The sequence below is a fragment of the Dendrobates tinctorius genome, unplaced genomic scaffold (genome assembly GCF_039654945.1).
Source record: "Dendrobates tinctorius isolate UK_male_01 unplaced genomic scaffold, ASM3965494v1 ptg000133l, whole genome shotgun sequence".
Classification (NCBI taxonomy): Eukaryota; Metazoa; Chordata; class Amphibia; order Anura; family Dendrobatidae; genus Dendrobates; species Dendrobates tinctorius.
Window position 1 is genome coordinate 46,840,356 of NW_027361801.1, and position 23,930 is coordinate 46,864,285.

The 23,930-nt window shown below is 42.9% G+C and overlaps 1 protein-coding gene and 1 pseudogene across 1 annotated transcript in view; both read left to right on the forward strand.

Moving 5' to 3' along the window:
- The window catches only part of PASD1 (PAS domain containing repressor 1), a 161,990-nt gene that overhangs the window by 18,935 nt on the left and 119,125 nt on the right, over window positions 1-23,930 (forward strand). The gene's annotated exons all lie outside the window — the stretch shown is intronic.
- LOC141048196 (uncharacterized) lies at window positions 18,636-20,868 on the forward strand (annotated as a pseudogene).

Below are 23,930 nucleotides of genomic sequence, written 5' to 3' on the forward strand. Positions count from 1 at the left end.
CTACTGGTGTGTCTGAACAGTAGAACAACGCACCTTTTTTTTTTGCAATCAAGCGAAGGTTCTGATTTGCCTCTCTAGCAATCCTTCGAGAAGCTCTCAGTATCATTTGGTTTGGTCTTCCACACCTAATCTTGATCTCCACTGTTCTGCTAACTGCTATTTATTAATTACATTTCAAACTAAGGACAGGGCAACTTGAAAATGCTTTGCTATCTTCTTATAGCCTTTTCCTGCTTTGTTGGCCTCTGCTTTTTCATTTTCAGAGTGTTAGGCATCTTCTTAGAAGAACCCATGCTCCGCTTGCATTGTTGCATCGAACGCAACATTTTGCATTTTGTTGCGGTTGCCACAACTTCAAAACGTCGCATGCGGAGGCATCTGTATACATCCGCATGGCCTGCGTACCCAATGTTAAAGATAGGTACGCAGGACGCATGCAGACATAAGTGGAGCTGGACGGAGGAGGTGCAGCAGTGTGCGGAGCTTCACAGAGGAACTACGCAACCCTCCGCAGCTCTGCCGAACGCTAGTGTGAAACTAGCCTAAGGCAGCAACCATTTCTAATTTAATCTCATGTTGTGCTCATTTTATTGTTTTTTTTCTGGCTTTAGTAATGAAAATTAAATTAAGATTGGATTTTAATTTTTGCATAGAGTTTAGTCATCTCATTTCTAGGTTGTGAGGTCCCTACAAAAAATAATTGAGAAGCCTTATTTTCGGACAATATAGAGTGAAGTTCTTTACCAAGGACCAGAGAGGGAGCAACTACAAAGAGCTCCTCTGTCTCTGATTTACTTGACAATGTACAGTTTTATGTGCTCACCCAATGTGTGGGTGCCATGTAATTGTACATTCCCATTGGTCAAGAAATTAGCTGACACCTACAAAATTATCCAGCACAGCTAATTTCTATGAGCTAGAGATGCCTGACCGAATGGTTAGCTAATATCTTAGGAGGCCTCATTTACTCTTATATTGTCCCCACATCTAACTTATAGGGTCCAAGGAAGTTAAGGTATGGGAATTTTATTGTGTGAAAATGCTAGACATAGGCGTTAACATCCTGTGATTGAAATATTTCTTCACATGTGCATTCTCATAGAATTCGCACTGTGTATTTGGCAAATACATTTGGAAAGTTCCAACGATTTAGCAACTAAATCCATTCGCCCTCTTTTGTTGATGGATGTCAAGAGTGGTCTTTGGTGTGTCGGGCTCTGTTGTCACTGCTGTTCATGGATTCACTGAAGTCTATATAATTCATTGTAGATGTGTATACAACGTACACTATGAATTCTGTATGAATAGCTCCCATTTTTCATTTTTTTTGCTCACAATTAAACTCCTTATACTAAATTATCTTCTATGTGCGGTATTCAATGTTCCATTTGCTCAAACAAATCATTTTGTGATGATGACAATAAACAGAAAGAAAAATGAAATTAACAAATAAAAATCAAAATGAATAGAATATAGGATTTTTATAGTTCTCTTGCTTTTGTTTAAATCATTTTCAAGACACCATTTACAAAAGTTAAAATTGATGCAAAATCGTTTAACCACATTTATGGAAAAAATCATTTCCTCCAGTCACTTTTGGAAAATGCTCAAATTCATTGCAATTTTCTTCCTTTTGGATCTGTTCTAGGGAAACGAAAACAACTACTGCATGATCATTTATAAAGTCTGTCCTGATTTCCAACAAATAGACTCAATGGCCTGCAGTGTCGGGGTCATCAACTCCAACTGTTGTTGATCTATACATTCTATACATGCCATATTTTTAGTCCATTTTCCCTTATTCAAGGCAACTGACAGCTACATAATTTTATAATTTGTATTTTTCAAGATCAACAGCTTTTTTCAAACTTTCCTAAATATCAAGGTTTGTCACCATGTTAGATGATAAATTAGCATTTCTGTATTGCAGCCTTACTGGGCACATTGCAACACAGATATTTGGGGGAGCCTCCCTGCAGGAGCTGTAATGGTAGCCTTATCAGATGTGATTCTGTTTCCCAAACAACAGCATTATACAGTTTTAAAGTGAGAATGATTATTCAGCTTTTAATATTGATGGCTGATAATATTAGATCAATATAAAAAATGGAAAGTTCGTGATCTATATCCGCACTGCCAGCTGATGAAGAACTGTCAAGTGCCAAAGATAATGTAAAATTATTATTTTTTTTTTTTTTTACCTGCTTCGAAGTGTAATCCACTTCTTCAGAAAACAAAAAAAAATACTTCGAAATGCGTAGAAAAATTTAAAAAAATGATAGTTTACATTATCTGGCACTTGACGATTCTTCATCAGCTGGCAGCACGAGTAGAGACCACAAACTTTCCATTTTTTTATATTTTTTTGGGTGAAATCACCCGTGGATCTGCATCAGCCACACATCCTGGGATCAGGTCAGAATATATCGATATCATCTCTGATAATTATTACTAGATCAGTCCCTATTTTTACATTCAGTTGTTTATATCTTTTTAATATCAGATCAAGGGGAACAACTCTCGAGTATTTCAACTGCTCCAAACTGATGATCATCGGTGTGCTAAGAGCCAGACTCCTATCGAAGTAGAAAAGAATCACAAGTCTTATGTTATTGGGCAGCACAGTGGCTCAGTGATTAGCGCTGGGGTCCTGGATTCAAATCCCACCAAGAACAACAACTGCAAGGAGTTTGTATGTTCTCCCCGTGTTTGCATGGGTTTCCTCTGGGTACTCTGGTTTCCTCAAAAAAGAGATAATGATGGGGCATTTAGATTGTGAGCCACAGTGAGGTTAAGTCAGTGGGGTTGGACTGTTGGCACCTCCTTTCATGAGCGATTTCAGGTGGCTGCAGGCTGGATCCTGTTTTTTTTTTTTCGGCCTCCTAAAATATTGCAATTTTGCCCCATTGGACTCTGTAATATCTTGAACAGCCTCTGAAAAAATGTAGTGTAGGGAACCAACTGTCACCACTGCTAACAGATTATTTGCGATCCTGCCAATACACACCTACATGCCGGAACGCTTTTTTAAAGTGCACGAAAGCTCTCTCTCTCTCTCTCCCCGGACGCCGGACGCTGCACATGTCATCTTGTTGCCCACACTGTACGTCCTTGCTCAGTGGCTGAAAAAAGTCACATGCAAGCATTCTGGGAAATATGACTTTGGCACTCGGTTTGCCGACCGCATGGCCGACTTCACGCTGTGGTCGGGTTTCGGTCGGCGAAACAAGACTTTGCCATAAGTCGGCAACTTATGAATCTGGCCGACCTGTTTCGCTCAACTCTACTGAGGACAACTTTTTTTTATCAATTTATTCATAAACAGTGAATAACAAAAAGTATTTATCTGTATCTGACTTGCGAAAATAGTGGTTAAAATTTTCATTTTTGTTGTTACTTGAAGTGCCTCTGGAAGTACCTTATGACAGAATGTAAATTTAACATAATGCTAAAAGAAGGCCTGTAACTCAAAATAAATAGAATTAAACACCTTGTAAAAAATTCTGAGCGCCCCTTATCCTGCCACTCTTTCCCGTTTTATGTTGCGTCACTCCATTATAGAGATATTCACATTTGTTTATTCTGGAGCGCACAATATGAAATCTTTTCCTGTGGTTCAACTGAGTGTTTCTGCAGAGTTTTCTCAGGGGCATGTGTTTTCATTACTCCTGCTGCCAATCACAGCTCTGTAGTCCTGTAATTTTGGTAGATGCAGAGCTGTGATTAGAAGGGAGGGATGAAAGAACAAGCCCCCAGAAAAGGTTGTGAAGGCATGCCCATTTGGAATGCCAGCAGAGATTTCACATAGTGAGCTCCAGAAAAAACAAAAACAAATGTAAATATCTCTTCATTGGAGCAATGCGGCATAGAACGGAAAAGTGCGGCAGAATTAGAGGAGCGCAGGTATTTAACTCAATATTATAGAACAACTGACAGGTCCTCTTTAATAAGAGTGGATTTATTAAAAAGGAAATGGACGAGTCATACTTATAAGGAACAGTGTTTGCTTATATGTAATGTTTGTTATCCCAAGGCTCCAGGAAGTAGGTCCAGGGCACACGGATACTGTACCAGGAATTTCAAGCCTTATCATTTCTATTTACAGTTGATCTGAATAATTGTTTTCTGCGTTTGAGCTATCTACATTAAAGGATTTTTAGCTCCATAGAAAGTGCTGGTAACTTTCGAGAAAATGTTAGAATTTCCATCAGTTTGGTGGAAAACCAACTGCTGAGGTCATTTTCGGAATTAAGGGACCGCAGTACTAGTTAAAGGATTCACAGTGTTGCCCTCCACTGCGGCGCTCCTGAAGTTGTGCAGGGAACTTCAACATAGCCATTTACTTGAATAGAGCTTTGTTGCGGTCACATACTTAGTTGGTGGATGGCATCCATGCTCTTCTTTCGGAGTATGGTAGGTTTCTCTGAGAGGAAGACCCATGATCATAAGCAATATGCATTAACTTCTTAAGATATGAGTATCTGTTTAGCTGATACTATTGTAATATTGATATACCGAATATCGTGTATCAATAGATATATAATCATCTCTGTGTAACCATAACTGCCATCTGTCCAGATTTTTGTAGGATAATCTTTATGTCTGGCTTTATAAGGGGAAAAATAGTGATTAGCTGGACTTGTCCTGAATTTCTATTTTGAAATTCTGCCCTTTCTCTTTCTGAACAGATTTATGGAGAGTTGTGCAATGTGTTGAAAAACTTGGAGATTTTTGGCATTTCCGAACACTTAGATAAGGGTTTTCTTTGATAATAGAAAATCAGTATCTAATAAAAATGATTGATTCTGTTTCAAAAATGAAAACATGTTTTGGTTTAAAAAACAAAGCCGTAGATTTATTTCAAGCATTTATTCTGTATGTATGGAGACACCTGCAAACCTTCAATGCCAATAGTCACAGTTCTATGATTTTGTGAGTCTCAGTAGGGCACATTGATCAGGCTCAATGCACCAAAATTCTGCCAGAATTTGCACAAATAAAACCTTGATGATCATAACCTGCATCATATTTCTGATGGGTTTCAGGCACTTTTTAATACTTGAGAGGACATTGCTTTGAAAAAAGGAGGTGTGAAATACTGGAAAAGGGTCGTGGCCTAATGTGTAACATCATTTTTTTTAAAAAAGTGTAACTGATTTTTTGTTTGTGCCTTTCCTCTTTTTTTATTGCATTTATCTTACAGGTACTTAGGTGAGCACTCCACTAATAGGTGAAGCCCGCTCCATTGTCACTTCTTTATAATGTGCAATATAATGCACATAAAAAATGCACCAGAATTGTTGCACACATTTTTGGCAAAAAGTAAGTTAACTAATAGGTGGTGAAAACGTAGACTAGAAAGTCGTACATTTAGACAGATTTTTCACACAACAGGAACCACTATGATAAATTTGGCATGTTAGTCTAAGGTTACGCTGTCTAAGAATAAGACAGTATTGCTAAATCTGCTCCAGGGTCCTTGCGTAGCTTTCTCTGCTGCAGTGCATTGTGGGAGGTGTAGAGTTTACACCTGGCATTGTGCGGACAATTGAAAACTAATTAGAGTGTGGTCTATTGTATAATTTCGGCTAAGCTGTTAGGATTAGGGGCCTGGTATTTGATTTGAAGGTAACCCGTCTACAGGTTGCATGCTATAAAGCAGGAGGAGCTAAGCTGCTTCATATATAAATCTGTGACTATCCTTAATTTTCTTGTCGTGTTCTGGCTGCTGGTCTTTTTCCTCTGGTGCTGGGTTTGTCTTGGGTCAGGTGATTGTGTCACTCTCTATTAACCAGCACCTGCCTCCCAGTCCTTGCTTGACAACAGTGTTAATCCGCTTGAGTTCTGGCTTGGTGCTTTACTTTGCCTTGTGTGTGTAATTTGTGCAGTGCTGGGACCTCTGGTTCTGCTAGTCTTTGTTTCTGTATCCTGTTGGTTTCTGCTGCCTTCTTTCTGTTTTCTATTAGGTGACCTGTTTTTGTACCTAGTCCTTAGATCTTTCAGGGACCCACCTCCTCCTATCTATAGGTCTTTGCTTAAGATTAACCTAGGATCGTCGGTGAGTCTATTCGCAAGGAATGGGTCGCCCACTCCATCTTAGGGTATCAGCCTAGTCATAGTGCAGGGTCTGTTTCCCCCTTCTACCCTAGTCCTGTGTTGCAGATTCATAACAGGAAAAGTCAGTATAACCAGAATTTTTTTTTTACAAATAAACATTGCTTATTCTGGGCTGAAAGTCTAGTGGGCTGTCCTACTCATAGAACCGCCTACCGGACTTCTAACCTCAGAATGAGCAGAGATTTCACCAAATAATTCTGCTGAACCTTTCCCCGAAACTGTATATGCAAATCATTTTGCTCTCAAACATGGTACCTTCAGATTGGACTGTCTTTTCTTTAATTATCTGTTAGCGGAATCTTGAATACAGCTGTGAACGTGAACTAAAAAGTTCTGATATTAGAATTAGTGTGATAAATGAAACAAAGTATATGCAAAGTTACAGGTCGTTATGTACCAAGTAAAGCTGATTGAAAGTTGCACTATTCTCTAGTTCAGTCATATTAGTTGTATGTCTACTGTAATTCTACCACTGGTTTCTAGGAGTGAAATGTATGCCGAAAGTTTTGACCCTTTTTTGCCTCTATGGAGATGAGCATAAAGGATCTGTTCTGTTTATTTTCATTGTCTGTGACTTGGATAAGTCTCAAACAATCTGTACTATTAAATCTGAGCACTGAAATAGCACTGGGTTAATATCCTTAGTGCTTTGGATATTACCGAACTGCAAGATCACCGTCACATTCCAAATATAGCCGCTTGTAGACAAAGTAGCTTCAGTCTGCAGGAGGGAGGCTGGCACTTCTTGTTTTGTAATTATTAGGTCAAGTTTGTTTTGCTGCCTTCTCTGACTGTCCTGATAATGACATAGACAGCATTATCTGCACGTCCTATATGGAATTAATTACACATATCACACTCCAGTTAAAGACACTATGACTAGAATATATATATATGTTATAAACCTAGCACTCAACTTTAGGATATTCAGAAGAATATTTATTGTAGTACGTAAAAAAACGTTTCAGTCAAATTTTGACCTTCAGTTAGGTACTGTACCAAATACGTGGTAATAGGTAATAAACCTTTTGTGAAGGCATGGTCCGTTCGTCAGGAAGTCAGCGACATCAGAAGTGAGGAAATGCCGTGAGTTCAGGGTGGGAGAAGTGGGTGCCCCAGCAGTGCGATGCTGCGTGCCCGTTGTTGATGGTGAGTCAGAGCGGAGTGTGCATTGCTTTCCCAGGATTCTATACCGCCATTCTAATATTGAATATCAATGTAAGTACCTCAGCCTCATCAGGTCTAGTAGATCTATTTAATAAAGTATGTATTTTATGTTATGAAATCTGGTGACAGATTTACTTTAAGATACCTAGTTCCTACAGTGTGATGCTGTAATAAACATCATTGACAGTTAAGTGATTGTTTGTATTGGTTTTCAGGCATTCATTATTCTTGATTTTCTTTGAGAAGTTCACGTTTCTTATATGTGACAAATTAGTAACTCTATTTTAAGCTATACCATCACTCTGGCCAAATCAAAAAATGTTTAATAAAAAAGATGCATTAATTTATTTTATGTAGGTTGGTTGTTCTGATTTTGTTTTCAAGACTTTGCCTATATATATTATAAATAGCCCCAAGAAAAAGAGCTCATTATGTCATATTCATCTTATTTTCTTCCAAATAGATAGTGAAATCCTGTTTTTGTTCTTTGATCTGATCCATGTTGAAGACAAAAGTAAAGCGGATACTTTTGGAAATATTACAAGGATCAGTTATGAAACAGATATGTAAGGTATTTTGCCAGTATCTTTTGTTTATCTTACTGTCCGCGTTGAGATGGTTCATTGTTTATTATTCAGATTAGAAATGCCTCATGGTCATCTCCCATCTTACATTTACTGCATGCTCAAACAGTAACAATTGTTATTATAAATTAACACTTTCTTCATTTCCTTATATCTTAGCTGATGCTGTCTCTACAGTTGCAATCTAAAGTATTCAACCTTCATTGTAAATTAGGTATAAACAAATTTGCAATAAACCAATAAAACAAGAACAATTTATTTAACTCAAAGCAACTAATATAACAAGTGGTTTCTCCAATTTGACACAAAATGCTACTTTTACTGATTACTGCAGTCTCAAAATTATGCACCTCTTCATGACAAACATCTTTAGTACTTAGTAGAGTAAAGTGTGGCTGTTACGACCTGCTGCAAACGTGGTGAATAGCCAGACACCATCTTACCGCAGCATTTGTGAGAAATCTTAGCGCAGTCCTCAAGGGCAATGGGCTACAGTTCACTTATATTCTTGTGGTTGCCAGCTGCAACTGCCTTTTTAAATTCTAATCAAATATATTTTTATAAGGTTCTAGTTTGATGGTGGTGACAGCTACCTTACAGGATTTATTAACCATGTCTTCAGCTTCCTCACAGCAAGTATGTGTTGTCTCCTAAGATTTTCTTATACTTGATTGAATCCATCTTGCCTTCCACTTGCTACAGGTTTCTAGTACAAGAGAACGTAAAGCAGAGTACATCAGAGCCACTGCCATGCTTCTCTGTAGGCAAGGTGATCTTTTCAGCACATGTTTCAGTACTCCTCCTCCAGATATTCTGTTGACTAATAATGCCAAAAAGTTTTATTTGGTGACAACCAGTAATGGTTCCCTCTTTTTACTGTGTCTAAGTAGTGTAGCCTGTGTTCCTTTAACACTGAATTAGCAGAAAATGCTTCTAACATTTAATCCTATCTCTTTGTATCCTTTTCCTGGTTTGTTCATGGCAATGAACTCTTACTTTTTTGGATTACTCTCTTGATGTAGCCATATTTTTAACATGCAGTCAATCATCACAGTCAGTAAACCCTAGCCTTGACAGGTATTTGATGTGCATTATCTTAAGCACATTGTATAGCAGAGAGTTCCATATTCTCACTGCTCTTACAGTAAAGAATCTCCATCTATTGTGTGTTGATGGTGAAACGTTTCCTGTAAAAGTGCAACTAGATAATTAAAGGGAATCTGTCACTCCTTTTTTGAGATATCATATAATGATATCATTCAATTGTGTGTCACATAAGGATTCTCTTCATACTTTTACTTCCCCCTGACCCCGCACCTTTCATGCATAAATAAATCTTTTATATTGGTTCAGATGTATGTAAACTGCCGCTCTCCGGTCCGCTGGGCGGGGCTTATTCACCTGCTTCCCCATCCCTGTCTTGCTCTACGCATTTCTTCTTGTGTAGAGCAAGACAGGGAGGGGGGAGCAGTTGAATAAGCCCCGCCCATCGGACCGGACCGTGGCAGTTTACATACATCTGAACCGATATTAAAAAGGTATTAGATTCCTGTTCAGCGATAGGTGCAGAACCTATTTAGGGATGTTTAGGGCAGACAGGGTGTTGTTAGATCTTCTTAGAGATGTCCAGTCCTCCCTTTTCTAGTGTTTGGTACTTCCCCTCCCTCTCCTCGTTGTTGTGCACTTTACTTCTCCCTCAGTCAGCATGACAAATATCCTAAGAAGACCTTCTTGTGTTCATCGTTACTTGAGGTGAGAGGCTGTTTTATTCTTATTGAACTGCCTCGCCTAACCTGGTTATAGATCTAGAATTGTAGAATTGCTCGCAGTCACGTGTGTGATTTTCTTTATTACAAAAACAGTATCTTATCCATCATGGGATAGAACTATGTAGAAAAGCTTTATATTTCTCATTCCTGTTGCTCCTATCCCAGTGTTTAAAAAATAATAATGGGAACAGAAGAACTGTGATATCATCTCTAGAGAGTTCTCATAACTCTAAAGGGACTCAACTACCTTCAGTAAAAGTCATTGAAGGCCTCCGAGTCCTCACTATGATAGTAGAGAAGTCATTGCCAACACCACCAAGCCATAGCATAGGGCAGATGGGTTGTTCACTGGTCCGACCTGAGCAAGAAGAAGCAGCTCCACCCTGGATTGCTTTTAATAAAGTTGCTACAACATGGGATTCCTTGACATATGAGCATGTCTAAACCTTTTGTGTTATGTCATGTTGTGAATAAATTAAATTATTCCATTTTGCATTCTGAGTAATACAGTAATACACATGTAAATGCAGGGAATTTCAGATGTAAAAATTGTAATCACTTCACAATCTGTAAAATCCAATTGAGCACAACTTGTCAAGCACTAAGCTCGCAGTCACGCCTGTGATTCTGTTTTTGCCAAAAGCAGAATTGTATCCAACATGGGAGAGAACTATGGAAAAAACCTTCTCCCAATGACTATAAAAAATACAAAGGGGAACAGGAAACTGTGATTGAATTGAGCGTCGTATACTACCTCGCCCTAACTCTTTCTTTATACATACAAAGCAATAACTAATTGTCAGTACAAACAAACATCAATCAATAAACAAAAAAGAATTAACCTGATCATTAAACTGCGTAACAAGAAAAAAAGTCAAACTGCCAGAATTACGTTTTTTTTGGTCTCCGCAACATTGCATTCAAATGCAATACTGGGCGATCAAATATCGTATCTGCACCAAAATGGCATCAATAAAAATGTCAGCATGGCACGCAAAAAATAGGCCCTCACTCAACCCGAGATCAAGAAAAATGGAGACGCTACGGGTATCGGAATATGGCGCAATTCTTTTAAACAAATTTTGTTTTATTTTTTTAACCTCGTAAATAAAAAAGAACCTAGACATGTTTGGTATCAATAAACTCGTAATGACCTGGAGAATCAGAATGGCAGGTCAGTTTTAGAATTTAGTGAACATGGTAAAAAAATAACAGCTGTGGGATTGCACTTTTTTTTTGCAATTTCACCGCACTTGGAATTTTTTTCCCATTTTCCAGTACACAATATGTTAAAACCAATTATGTCATTTAAAAGTACAACTCGTCCCTCAAAAAACAAGCCTTCACATGGCCATTTTGACCGAAAAATAAAAAAAAGTTATGCCTCTGGGAAGAAGGAGAGCCAAAAACGAAAATGCAAAAACAAAAATATCTCTAGTCGTTAAGGCGTTAAATAACGACTCACTCGCTGTATCACAATGGAATAAGTAGGCAACGGCAGTAACTTCATTAAGCAACAAAATTATACCCATGGTTTTGAAATCCCTTATTTTGCAGTTCCTTAAACCCATTGTCAGTCACACCTCTCCGAGGCCTATGCTGTGCCTTGTCTCACTCTGGCCCTCTCTTTTTTCTTTTGCTCCGGTCTTTAAGCATATTCTAAAATGCACCTCTACTGCAAACTCACAACAATGTTGCTATTACCAACCAATAAAATAATTTCCCTCCACTGATAAAATACAGATAAAATCTTTGTGTTTTTTTTACGCTTCAGGCCCGTCGTGTCACGGCACTGACTTTCCATCTAAGAGTCTAACCTTTTCCACTCCCCTCCTCATTCTTTCCTATTGATATATCTATTTTTTTAACTAATCATTAGATTTCCATAGTTTAACCTCAAGTATATGTTATCTAGACTGTAGGGGTAATTTGTGAATGAAATATCCTGTGTGTGGACACTGTGCATTATGTTTTCAATGTCTCCATTAAACTAAAATTACAAACCAAAATTTATTGAAGGGAAGGGGGTCTCCACTTTTAAATATTAGTGGTTCCCAAAGGATTGCAGTCATGTAAAAAAAAATCAGAGAGTACTCACCCTCTCGTGGCCCTCTCGGTGACATTACGTCGATAGGGCACATCACCTCTGCAGTCAATCGCTGAGCTCATCAGCTTTCTGATGTAGATGAGATGCTGAGTTCAGTGATTGGCTGCAGTGCTGATGTGAGCATTTGATGTGATGTCACAGCAGCAGCTGAAACACAGAGACAGGAGCAGCGGTGCAGATCTGGTGTTGGACCAGAGGAGGATGAATACTATATGATTTTAATATTTCACATGAATGTAGTCGCTTGGACTCCACTTTTTTTAACTTATATATTTTTTTTTTACTTAAAGTCCTTTGAGCTATTCGTGTTAATTTTGTGATAGAAATAAGTCACTAATTTTGTAGTGAGATTTTGCGAATCTAATAGTTTTAAGCAGGTCTCTATGAGAAACCTCATAGGAACACCACTGATCTATGGTTGGTCATATTCTATTTAACACAAATAGCTGTGGTTTTCAAGATTAGCTGTATGGTTTCCATGTGAACAAACATTACTAACCTTGGTCTGTAATATGTGTTCTTGAGAACTGAAAAGCTCCTTAGCTAAAAAGCAATTTAATGTAATGTTTTGTTCCTGTAACTATATATTCATATGTTTGTGTCTTCTGTCATTGTATTCAGGCATTTCTCATTAATCTTGGTGTAGCAGATATTCAAAGATGATAACCATGATAAATATAATATGTCCAAAGATGAAATGATCAATTTAAGATATTACATAACTGTGGGTTTTGTGGTAAAGCAGATCCAGCTTTAAAAATGTGCAAAGTTAGCGGAACCCATCGATCTTTGCACGATCTATTATTTATATGGGTCTCTTGACTGTCTCCCAATGGCAGATGTGCAAGGTCTTGCATAGGGGCCCATCGGAGGTTTCTTCTGTTCTCCTGTGGGTCAGTCTGAGCCTGCGCATGTTGGATTTCAACATGCCTGATCCATTATTGCTGTGGGAGATATGTCTTTATCAGAAATGTCTTGCTGTAACTTATTCTTACTCATTGAAATAAATATGATTATGGGGAAATCTTCAAAGAGAGCTGTTAGCAGTGCGCATGGTAGACTGATAGCTACTCCACGTGTATAAATTGATAAATCCATTTCTTTAACCCCTTCCCAACATAGCGGTATTTGCTGGTATGTCCTATGTCAGTTGTGGATACATGGAGTGGGCTCAGGATCTCAGCCTGTCCTACAGTCAGCAGGTAACGGCTGTGTTGTACAGCCAGCACTTACTTGCTGAAAACAGCAGCAACCAGAGCTAGTTCTGATCAGTCCTGTTTAAATACTCAAATGCTGCTGTCAATCTGTAACTATCATTCTGATGCCCATTGGTCACTCCACTATGAGATTACAGAGAGCTGATAGTTTTCCATGAGAACTGGGGTCCTACCGGAGGCCCTTGTCTCATCTTTCTTAGAGCTCCAGTGGCTAGGCTTCATAGGGGATCAGTAATTGTACTATAAAAACAAGCAAATGATTTCACCCAACATGGATTTTATATTAGATAAAGTTAATGGTATCATTCAAAATGACAACCCTTGCCACAAAAAAAGCAAGTTCACATGTTGATGGAAATTTAAAATAGTTATCTCTCATGGATAAAAGGGAGGAAAAACAAAAGTGAAAATCCCCCGGTCAGGAAGGGGTTAATTCTAAATACTGACTTAATGTTCCATGATTTCTTATAAATGTTCCATGATTTCTTGTTAATATTCCATGATTTCTTGTTAATGTTCTTTGCTCTCTTGGATTTTTTTATTCCGTGAAATGCAGTATTGCTTACACTTGCCTGGCATCCAGACTGGCATAACAGGAATACATGATTGAGCAATAAGGAAACAAGGTAGTGATAAAAAAAAATAATGATATGAGGTGTAGGAAAACTCACACAAATGGCTAAGACAAGTATTGTAGATGTGTGTGGTATATGGGAGGCATGGGGTAATTATGGAGTTATTTATGTGGTAGACTCCATCTCATAAAGAATATAATTTTCTTCATTTTCAAGGACTTGCACTAACGGCCTTAGGTTGGGTGCTGAAAAGGTATTTTGATGGTATAATGTTATTAAAAGTTTTAAATGTAGGAAATTCCTATTGTCGGATTGCAGCTTTTTAAGGTCCACTACATCTCTACATCGATATAATGAAGTATGTGGCAAATAACCGTCATTATAAAGTGATACACTTTGTAACTCTGTGATTACATCTATGTTTTTAGTCAAATGCTTAAATGATGAAACCCGAGAGTGCCTAGTTAGAGTTAGAACTTGTCAAAAGGTTTTTGCCACCTAAAGCACCACCACTACTTCCTGCAGTTTCCAGCTGTGTTCTTAACAGCCCTATTCGATGTGTTATTTTGCTAAATATTAAAGGAAACCGGTCACCAGGTTTCCCCAATTTAAAGTATGGCCACCACCTTTAAGCTCTCATTTAACACATGCTAGTAAACTGTATGTATGTCCTCCTTCACCTCTGCATAGTACAAAAAAGACCTTTCATTATACCCAAAGACGGCACTGCGCGGTGCAGTCCAATGGACATTTCTGGGCTTGATCCGGTGACTCCTATCTTCCTACAGTCGCCATCCTCCTGCCTTCTTGTGGATGACACATTCTACGTGATCCACATACAGTAATGTCCCCCCGTGGCACGCCTGCATAGGTTCATTTTTTCTGCCCTGCCGATGTAATGAGCATGCGCCGGGAAAAGGCAAAGAGTGCCAATGACCCGGAATTAAAGCCAGCTGTGTTTTTTGTCAGTTTTGTGGCGCCTCTTTATTTTATAATTGCACATCTAGAATAGTGGTGGCTTCCAAGTAGAAGCCTCCCAAAGAATGTTAAAGTCACTACTAACTAAAGATGATACATGATGTTCTAATGTATGACTTACTACAAAAGTTTAAGGAGGGACTGGATTCATTTCTTGGTGCATTATCAAACTGCACCTGGGGATATAACTTTACTGAAAATGGAAAGTTCCTTTAACTTGACTCTGTCTTCCTGACTTGGTTGACTTAAGTAGCATACAATGCTAGCGGGTTTTAGAAAAAGTGAGGCCGTACTGGGCCGCAGGCCATCAAAGGGAGGACGACATGACAGGGTTGAGGGGAACTATAGGAAGGCGACATGTAAAGAAAGGGTTAAATGTTTGAATAATAACAAGGGGACGAGGCTTGGGAGGGGTAGGAGGGGCACAGGAGGGAGGTGGGGGGGACTATAAGAGGGGGTCACCATCTTAGTGGGGCAACCATTTTAGGTGCCCCATTACAGTAGGAACAAGCTCAGATCCTACCTTAAATCATGGACGTTGAAGCGATCCTTCAGCAGCTGAGAACGGCTGCGAGCTCCAGGGGTGCAGGATGGCTGCAGGCATCACTACAGGGCCTGTTGCAGGAAGGGGGGACCACTCATCCACAAAGTCAGGGCAACGGGCGACGGCCTCGGAGAGCCAGGCCTCCGGAGCGCCTCAGCCCAGAGGTAACCCCCCGGGTCCGGCGCCGTGCCCTCCGGCTGGTGCCTCGTGCCGCAGGCCTAGGACACGGGGACTGAGAGCTGGGAGGAATCCTGTGTCGAGGCGGGACCTGCAGCAGGGGGAGGTGTCGGCTTCCCCCTTCACACATTCGTCTATGGCCGCTGGGGAACCTGGAGATGGTGCGGCTGGTGCCCAGCAAGGAAAGGGTGCAGCTCGGCAGAATCGTCAGGGAGCACGGGGGCCAGGTTCCACGGTGCCTTCACCCAGGAGCAGGAGGGGAGGATCCGCCCACACAGCAGCTGCGCGCGGGGACAGGAGAGCAGAGAGAGCAGGACCACCCAGTGTGCACCAGGCGGCACGGCTGAACGAGGGGACGGCTGCGCTGGGGGAAGGGAGCGCTGAGCCAGCAGGACAATCCAGCGTGCACCAGGCTGCACAGCTGACTGAGAGGACTGCAGCTTTACATGATCACCAACACAGAGCTGCTGGTGAGTGGCAGAGTGCTACACCCGCCCACCATATGGCTGCTGCTGCTACTGCTGCAGTGATTCTGGGAGATAGACAAAGCCTTATGCCTGAGTGGGATGGTGGAGAGGGTGGGGGTGCGGGGTATCAAGGGGGTTTCCAGCATGAAGGGGGGGTGCTGCAGCTGGGAGGGGGGTGGTGGGTCCCATGGCCCATGGACAGCTTACTACTTGCCCAGCACTGTCAGGGAGACAGGATGGGTCAAGTTAGCGTCTGAGGCCCACGATGGACGCAGCGGTCACACCTGGCTGGCTGCATGGAGCTCCGCCGGAAGCTATTGCCATGGGCAGAAGATCGTCAGGCGTGGACCAAGGACATCAGGACCCCGGATCGGCGGCCGCTGGGAACACAGCACCCAGGCAACTAGGTGAGAGGAACTCCGTTAATTACTTGCAGCCGTCATTAGCCTCTGATGTGAATGCGCGTGGGGAGTTGTCTGCGGGGGGAGCTAGTGCCGGCATGGGGTTGTTTTTTTCAAGGTCTGAGAGAATTGGTTAGATCATGGGATGCGGGGAGAGGTCTGGGGGAGCCGTCGCCGCTGTCAGCTTGGCTAGGGCCAACGAGGGATAGGGAGTTACTGGAGGGCAGAGTTTCCACGGGTCCATTATCAGGGAGTAACGGGCCGCCGGGTTCATTAGGGCCAATACCAGGCGCTGAGGTGCGGGAGGTACTGGTGGGGGTCGGGTCAGTGGGAAGAGGGGCGATAGGCGAGGGGGGTGAGAAGGAAAAAGATGACGCTGTGCGCTTAGATGACGCTGCGAAAGGGGAGGTGTACGTTTGTTTCGAAGAGCCTTTAGGGGCGCACTTGAAGCAGGAGGTTAGGGAAAGGATTTGGAAGGGGGAGTACGTGGAAATTTTTTCGTTGCTCCCATTGGATCGCTTTAACTTGGACAGGGTTCGGAGGGATGATTCTAAAAAAGAGGATGAGGAAAAGAGGAGGTTTCGGCTCATCCCCCGAACATTCTCAAATTGGTTGCAGGCATTTGCTATACTAGCTAGCGTAATTGGGGAGAAGTCACCGGAAAATTGTTCATCCCTTTTTTGTTATATGGATGCCATTGGGGAGGCTTACAGAGTGTATGGGGGTCAAGGTTGGCTTAGGTATGATGAACAATTCCGCCAGAGGAAGGCAGTTAGACCTAGTATCCGCTGGGACCACAAGGATATAGCACTATGGATGAGAGTAACGGCTCCAGTCAAATCAGGACAGGGAACACAGCTTTTTTCTGGGGGCATCGGGGGTTCGGGGCAGTCAGGGCACTCGGTGGCATTGCAAAAGGGACTGTGCTTCTCCTTTAACGACGGCGTTTGTAAATTCGGGACAAAATGTAAGTTCAAACATGAGTGTTCTTCATGTGGAGGCAGCCACGGGGCGGCAAAGTGCTTTAGGAGTGGGAAACAAAGAGGGTCTGACGGATTTGAAAAAAGGGGTGACTCCAGTGCGCCTGTCAGAGATGGTGCAGTATCTAAATGAGTACCCGGATAAAGAGGCAGCGGTTTTGTTACATGATGGTTTTCGGGACGGGTTTCGGATCCCCTTTGTTGATGTTGAGGTGAAGTTGTCAACCAAGAATTTGAAGTCGGCCAGAGAATTCCCTGAAGTGGTCACAGAAAAGTTGAATAAAGAGGTAGCCTTGGGGAGGATGGCCGGGCCGTTTGGATCCCCGCCAGCGGTTAACTTGAGAGTTTCACCATTGGGGGTAGTGCCTAAAAAGGAGCCGAACAAGTTCAGGTTGATACATCATCTCTCATTCCCAAAGGGTTTGTCAGTTAATGATGGGATCGACCCGCTGATGTGTTCAGTTTCATACACATCATTTGATTTGGCGTTGAATTGGGTCAGGGAATGCGGCCAGGGAGCTCAGTTGGCAAAGACGGACATTGAAGCGGCTTTTCGCTTGCTTCCGGTTCACCCGGACAGCATGCACTTGTTGGGGTGTTTTTGGAACGGGGGGTTTTATGTTGATCGTTGTTTGCCGATGGGGTGTTCGTTGTCATGTGCGTATTTTGAAACGTTTAGCACATTTTTGGAATGGGTGGTTAAGGAAGTGTCCGGCCTTAGCTCCTGTATTCATTACTTGGACGACTTTTTGTTTATGGGTTCGGCGCAGTCGAATGCGTGTTCTGTTTTGCTTCACACAATGGAGAGCGTGGCAAAAAAATTTGGAGTCCCATTGGCAGGAGAAAAAACCGTAGGCCCAGTCACATCACTGAGTTTCTTGGGTATCGAGATTGATTCCGTTGCTATGGAATGTAGGATCCCAGAGGATAAGGTTTTGGATATGAGGGCTGCGGTAAACCAGATGTGTGGTTTGAAGAAGGCAACGTTGAGAGAGGTTCAATCGCTGCTTGGCAAGCTTAACTTTGCTTGTCGGATTATGCCAATAGGGAGAGCCTTTTGCAGGAGGCTTTTTTTGGCTACGGTTGGGATTACATCGCCGTCGCATTTAATACGGCTGAGAAGGGAGTTGAAAGCTGACCTCAGAGTTTGGGCGCTTTTTTTGGAATCTTACAACGGGAAGTCGATTTGGATGGCATCAGTGGTGTCGGCTGACTCACTGGGTATGCTAATTTCAACCGGTAATCAAGGTTTTTGCTTATTTTTTCACGGTATGTGGTTGGTGGAACGATGGCCAACGGAGTTGATAGCCAATCAGGTCGTGTGTGAGATCTTCACGGTTGTGGTGGCTCTATCATTATGGGGAAAGTTGGTATGCAACAAAAAAATTTGTTTCCATTGCGAGTCGTTGGGACCGGTAAAGACCATAAATTCATTGTCATCCCCCGATCAGATCGTTGTCAAGATTTTGCAGCACTTGGTGTGGGTGGGTTTGAGTTGCAACCTCTGGGTTGTGGCCGAGTCCCAACCTACAGTAAGGTATCCTATTCTTGAAGCTCTTTTTTGTTCGCAGTGGGATCGATTTCGGGAACTGGCGCCTCAAGCGGAATCCACGGGGTTGGTCTGCCCGGAGGAATTATGGAGCCTTCTGTCAGGGCAGTAAGAGAATTGTTTTACAGGTCGCTGGCAGCGGGAACATGGTCTCATTATTCCAAAACTTGGCGGGTTTGGGAAGATTGGAAGCTAAAGTTAGGTGGGGGCTTGGAAGATGAGAGCAAATTACTGTTATTATTGGGTCATAGTTGGGAATCGGGTTGGTCAGTTCCGAAGCGTAATAATTTTTTGTCAGGATTGGCTTTTGGTTTTAAGTTTAGGGGGTTGCGGGACCTAACTAAGTCATTTTTGGTTTTGCAAGCAGTAAAGGGATGGAGGAGAAACTGGAGGGATTCGGACAGGAGGCGTCCGGTATCTTATGAGGTACTGTTAGTATTAGGCGAGCATCTGAAAGATGTATGTGCCTCACCGGAGGAGGTTGTCTTGTTTAAATTGGCATTTTCTTTGGCGTTCTTCGGGGCATTTCGGTTGGGGGAATTGGTGAGTCCTTCCCGTTTTAAAAAAGGGGGGCTGCTTAGACAAGATGTGGACGTGTTTGGGGATCGGTTGGAAATAACTGCGGTTTTCTAAGACGGATAGGGATGGTGAGGGTTGTAGGGTGGTGCTTTTTGAGGTGAGCGGGTCTCCGTTATGCCCTGTGAGTTGCATGAGGATTTTCGGAACAAGAGGGAGATCGTTTACAGACCCGTTGTTGGTTCATGGAGATGGTTCATTCCTGTCTCGCTTTCAATTCGTAACGATATTCAGGCGGTGTTTGGAAAGAGGGGGCTTGCCAGCAAGGGAATACAGTGGTCACTCATTTCGGATTGGGGCGGCTACGGAGGCCGCAAGGAGGGGATTGGGAGAGGACATGGTAAGGAGGATTGGTCGGTGGGAATTGGTGAGGTTTCGTTCGTATGTACGCCCTAATTTGGTTTAGTGTTTGGCCACAAGGTCTACTTATTGTGGTTATGGTGTTTTGTTTTCTTATTTGTTTCAGAGTCGGGACAGCTGCTCGTGTGGATAATGGGTTACTCTTTTGTATTCTGGGCAGCGTTGAGAGCTGACGTCCGTCTGGATGGGAGGCAGCTTGGTGTGCCAAGGACTTTAGCAATCTTGAGATGGATCGGTAAACGGGGCATGGTGTGGAAGCAGCTATTACCTGAGTTTCATAGGTTCGTTCGCCTAGATCGAGTTCCAGAGGTGCTGCTAATCCATTTAGGGGGTAACGATTTGGGGAAGCGTCCATGCAGGGATCTAATAAGGGATATTGAGTTTGACATGTTGAGGCTGTGGTCCATGTTTCCCAAGCTTTTGGTGGTCTGGTCGGACATAGTTCCCAGGAAGGTGTGGCGCGGGGCGAGATCGGTCCGAGGGGTGAATAAGGCTAGGATAAAGGTTAATCGCACAGTGTCCCGTTTTATGGCAAGGAATGGGGCAATAGTGGTGCACCACATGGATTTGGAATCGGGGAAGGGGATTATTGGAGGAAGGATGGGATTCATCTGAATGCGATCGGATTGGACTTATGGTGTTTGGCAATCCAAGAGGGCATAGAGAAAGGCTTAAATGTGTGGCGGGACACAAATGTTTGAGGGGTCAGAACATTTGCGTTAGTGGCGTGGCGGGAGTGGTCCTCGAGGTTGGTGGTGCCAGGAAACGGCGGTTTGGAGGGGGGGGGATCTGTAAGGTCCTGGACTCCCCCTTGGGCGGATTAATGTGGAACAGAACATAATGGTCACACTGAGGAATGGAAGCGGAAATACGCGGGTATTTCGGGCGGATATTGTCCGGTTGAGTCTATTAGGGTCTCTGAGCTGGTGCTTCATGGCTAGAGGCAGGACTCGTACTGGGGACAAGGTTTATGGGGTCATTGACCTGTGGCAGTTACAATTTTAGGGCCTCGAGGACCGCCCCTCCTTTGGGAACATTGTTTTGTAAATGTTTTGTTAAAATGTTAATAAAAGGCTGCTGTGGCCAATTTATCCAATAAAGGTGTGCGAGTCATCATTTAATGGGTTCGGCAATCATAAAGTAGATGGGGGATTCTATAGGCATCGCGAATACCCATTGTCAAGTGAGGCCGTACTGGGCCGCAGGCCATCAATGGGAGGACGACATGACAGGGTTGAGGGGAACTATAGGAAGGTGACATGTAAAGAAAGGGTTAAATGTTTGAATAATAACAAGGGGACGAGGCTTGGAAGGGGTAGGAGGGGCACAGGAGGGAGGTGGGGGGGACTATAAGAGGGGGTCATCATCTTAGTGGGGCAACCATTTTAGGTGCCCTATTACAGTAGGAACAAGCTCCCACCCACCCGCCCGTGTTTATGTGGTTATGGTGGAATTGTCTACAGGATACATAGATATGGGGTGTATAGTGGGCTAAGAATTCTGATTTCCTAACAAATGTTTTGCATTTCTGTATATTTGTCATGGCAGCTCGGCGTGGCGGGAGTGGTCCTCGAGGTTGGTGGTGCCAGGAAACGGCGGTTTGGAGGGGGGGGATCTGTAAGGTCCTGGACTCCCCCTTGGGCGGATTAATGTGGAACAGAACATAATGGTCACACTGAGGAATGGAAGCGGAAATACGAGGATATTTCGGGCGGATATTGTCCGGTTGAGTCTATTAGGGTCTCTGAGCTGGTGCTTCACGGCTAGAGGCAGGACTCGTACTGGGGACAAGGTTTATGGGGTCATTGACCTGTGGCAGTTACAATTTTAGGGCCTCGAGGACCGCCCCTCCTTTGGGAACATTGTTTTGTAAATGTTTTGTTAAAATGTTAATAAAAGGCTGCTGTGGCCAATTTATCCAATAAAGGTGTGCGAGTCATCATTTAATGGGTTCGGCAATCATAAAGTAGATGGGGGATTCTATAGGCATCGCGAATACCCATTGTCATGCAGTCCTACCATAAAGCAACCATACAGAAAAAAATTCATATTCATTATGTATAATCTTTGAGGGTAGACTGCTATCCCACACATTGATCATAAGAACATGGGTCCTAAAGCAGCCGGTGTGAATGGAGCAATAGTGAGCATGTGCAACCACTGCTCCATTCTCTGTCCATAGAAATCGTGGTTGCACATGACCCATTTCCTCAGTTCATATAGGAACCTCTGGGATCCAGCTCTCAGGATTAGTGGGATCAGACCCCAAGCAGTCAGTAAAAAAATTCCTAGAAAGCTGCAAAAATGGTCTGATAGCTAAATCTTTAGAACATATCACATGTATTACCATCAGATCCAACACACCAAGATATCAGAACCAACAAAAAAACACTATCCTTTTATCTGCTCTTAAAGTTGATATAGGTGCAAACAAAGACAGCACTATAGTAGTTATTGCTGTAGATGTCGCTCTTACTGTCTTATTATTGCAGAGTCTTTTGCGGCGGCTCCTGGTTGCGCTCCCACATGCAAATGCAGCAGTGACATTGATCAAAAGTGGATTCTGTACATCAAGCATTGTAACAAGTGCTAATTCTTATAAATCTCTGGGTATCAAGTTGTCCAGTGTAACTGGTTAATTAGTAATGCTCACTGGATCCACTGTTCAGGACACCAATTTTCACTACCATTGAGGATAGAACCTACAAACCAGCAAAATAAGGTGTATTTTTGTTCCATGTCTGCTTATTACATCCACCACAGTGAATAATCCATACTTTGCATATAAAGAATGTCACTCATTCATTAAGCTATTGTATTGAAGGGGCTTGAAAGATTTTAAGAAACTTTATTTCACATTGCTGGCCCTTCCCTTATCTGAATAGTAAGAGAGAATCTCTGCTTATGTGCTATGTTTAAGGAAAACCTGTCACCTTTAAAAATGCTATTCATCTGCTGGTATACTAGTAATCTGCAGGTAAATACGATTTTAACCATGTACGGCTGGTTTACTGGAGCAGCGGCTATAGGGAGAAAATTATGTTTTATTCTCCATGCCGCCGCTTGCTTCCAGTCATCGGGGCAGTGTCGGGAGCTGTAACACTTAGGCCGGTATAACAATACTGCCGGCACTCAGGATCGGAGCTGCAGCTGCATGTATTTCTATGCAGCAGCAGCTCCAGTCCTGAGTGCCGGCGGTAGTGCCAGGTGTTGATGTAAGAGTCTCGTGCGAGTTTCTCGCATCACACACGGTAGTACTAATACTCTCAGCAGATTGTTAAAGGGTACCTATCACTAGGTTTTTCCCTCTTTAAATACAGCCAGCACCTGTAATCCCTATGTGATAGCATTCTAGATTGCTGTTTACATGTCCACAATGCGCTGTGCATAACACAAAAAATAACTTTTATTACGCTTACCTATGGGGCGGTTTTATCCAATGGGTGCGCTGTTTTTGATCCGGCGCCTCCCTTATTCTTGCTTTGTGTGCATGATGTGTTCTATGCCATTCACTCAGTGTCCTCGGCATCGCGCTCCTGCGCAGGGCCATTTCTTTCTGCCCTGCTGAGGTCATGACAAAGTACTGTAATGCGCATGTGCGGGGGAAGGCCAAAAAGCGCCTGCGCATATGCACTACAATACTTTCCTATTATTACAGTAGGGCAAAGAGAAGGGTGCCTACACAACAGCGTGATGCCAAGGACACTGTATGGAAGACGTAGAACACGACATCCACACAAATCAAGAAGAGAGGAGGCACTGGAGCAAGAACAGCAACGCTCAGCCTTTACATTGTGAAAATGTGAGCATTTACATTGTTTGCCAGCCTCCCCAGGATGGCAGAGCACAAAAATACTATATATAGTTGGGTCGCCCTCGCACCCAGGGCGGCGGGGTACTCGGTACCGGGCCCGCGGATCTCCACGAGTGGGGTTGTTCTCACGGCAGCTATGACCCAGTCCGTGGCCCTGGGCGCCCATTATAAATAGTGGAAATGTTAATTGAATGATTCGTGACGCCACGTGTGGTGTTCGGCAAGAAAGGTGTTAAGCCGACGCTGCGAACAGATCCTCTGGGACAGATGGTGTAGTGCAGCAATGATGTTGTGGCACTCCACAGGTAGGGCAGTAGCCCAAGGGCAGTGTACATGAAGAGATAGGGGAGAGACGTAGATGGTGCAGTGTCAGGCACAGAGATGTAGCAGTGCTGAGGGTGTTGGCGCAGGAATAAGCGGAGGACACCAGGGCATGTAGTTCCAAAGCTTTACTCACAGTCTGTTGTGCATACAGGTGCCCGCATCCGTGCCGTGTCCTCCGGGTCAGGAGCTCAGCCAACTTCCAGGCAAGATGAAGTACTCCGTTC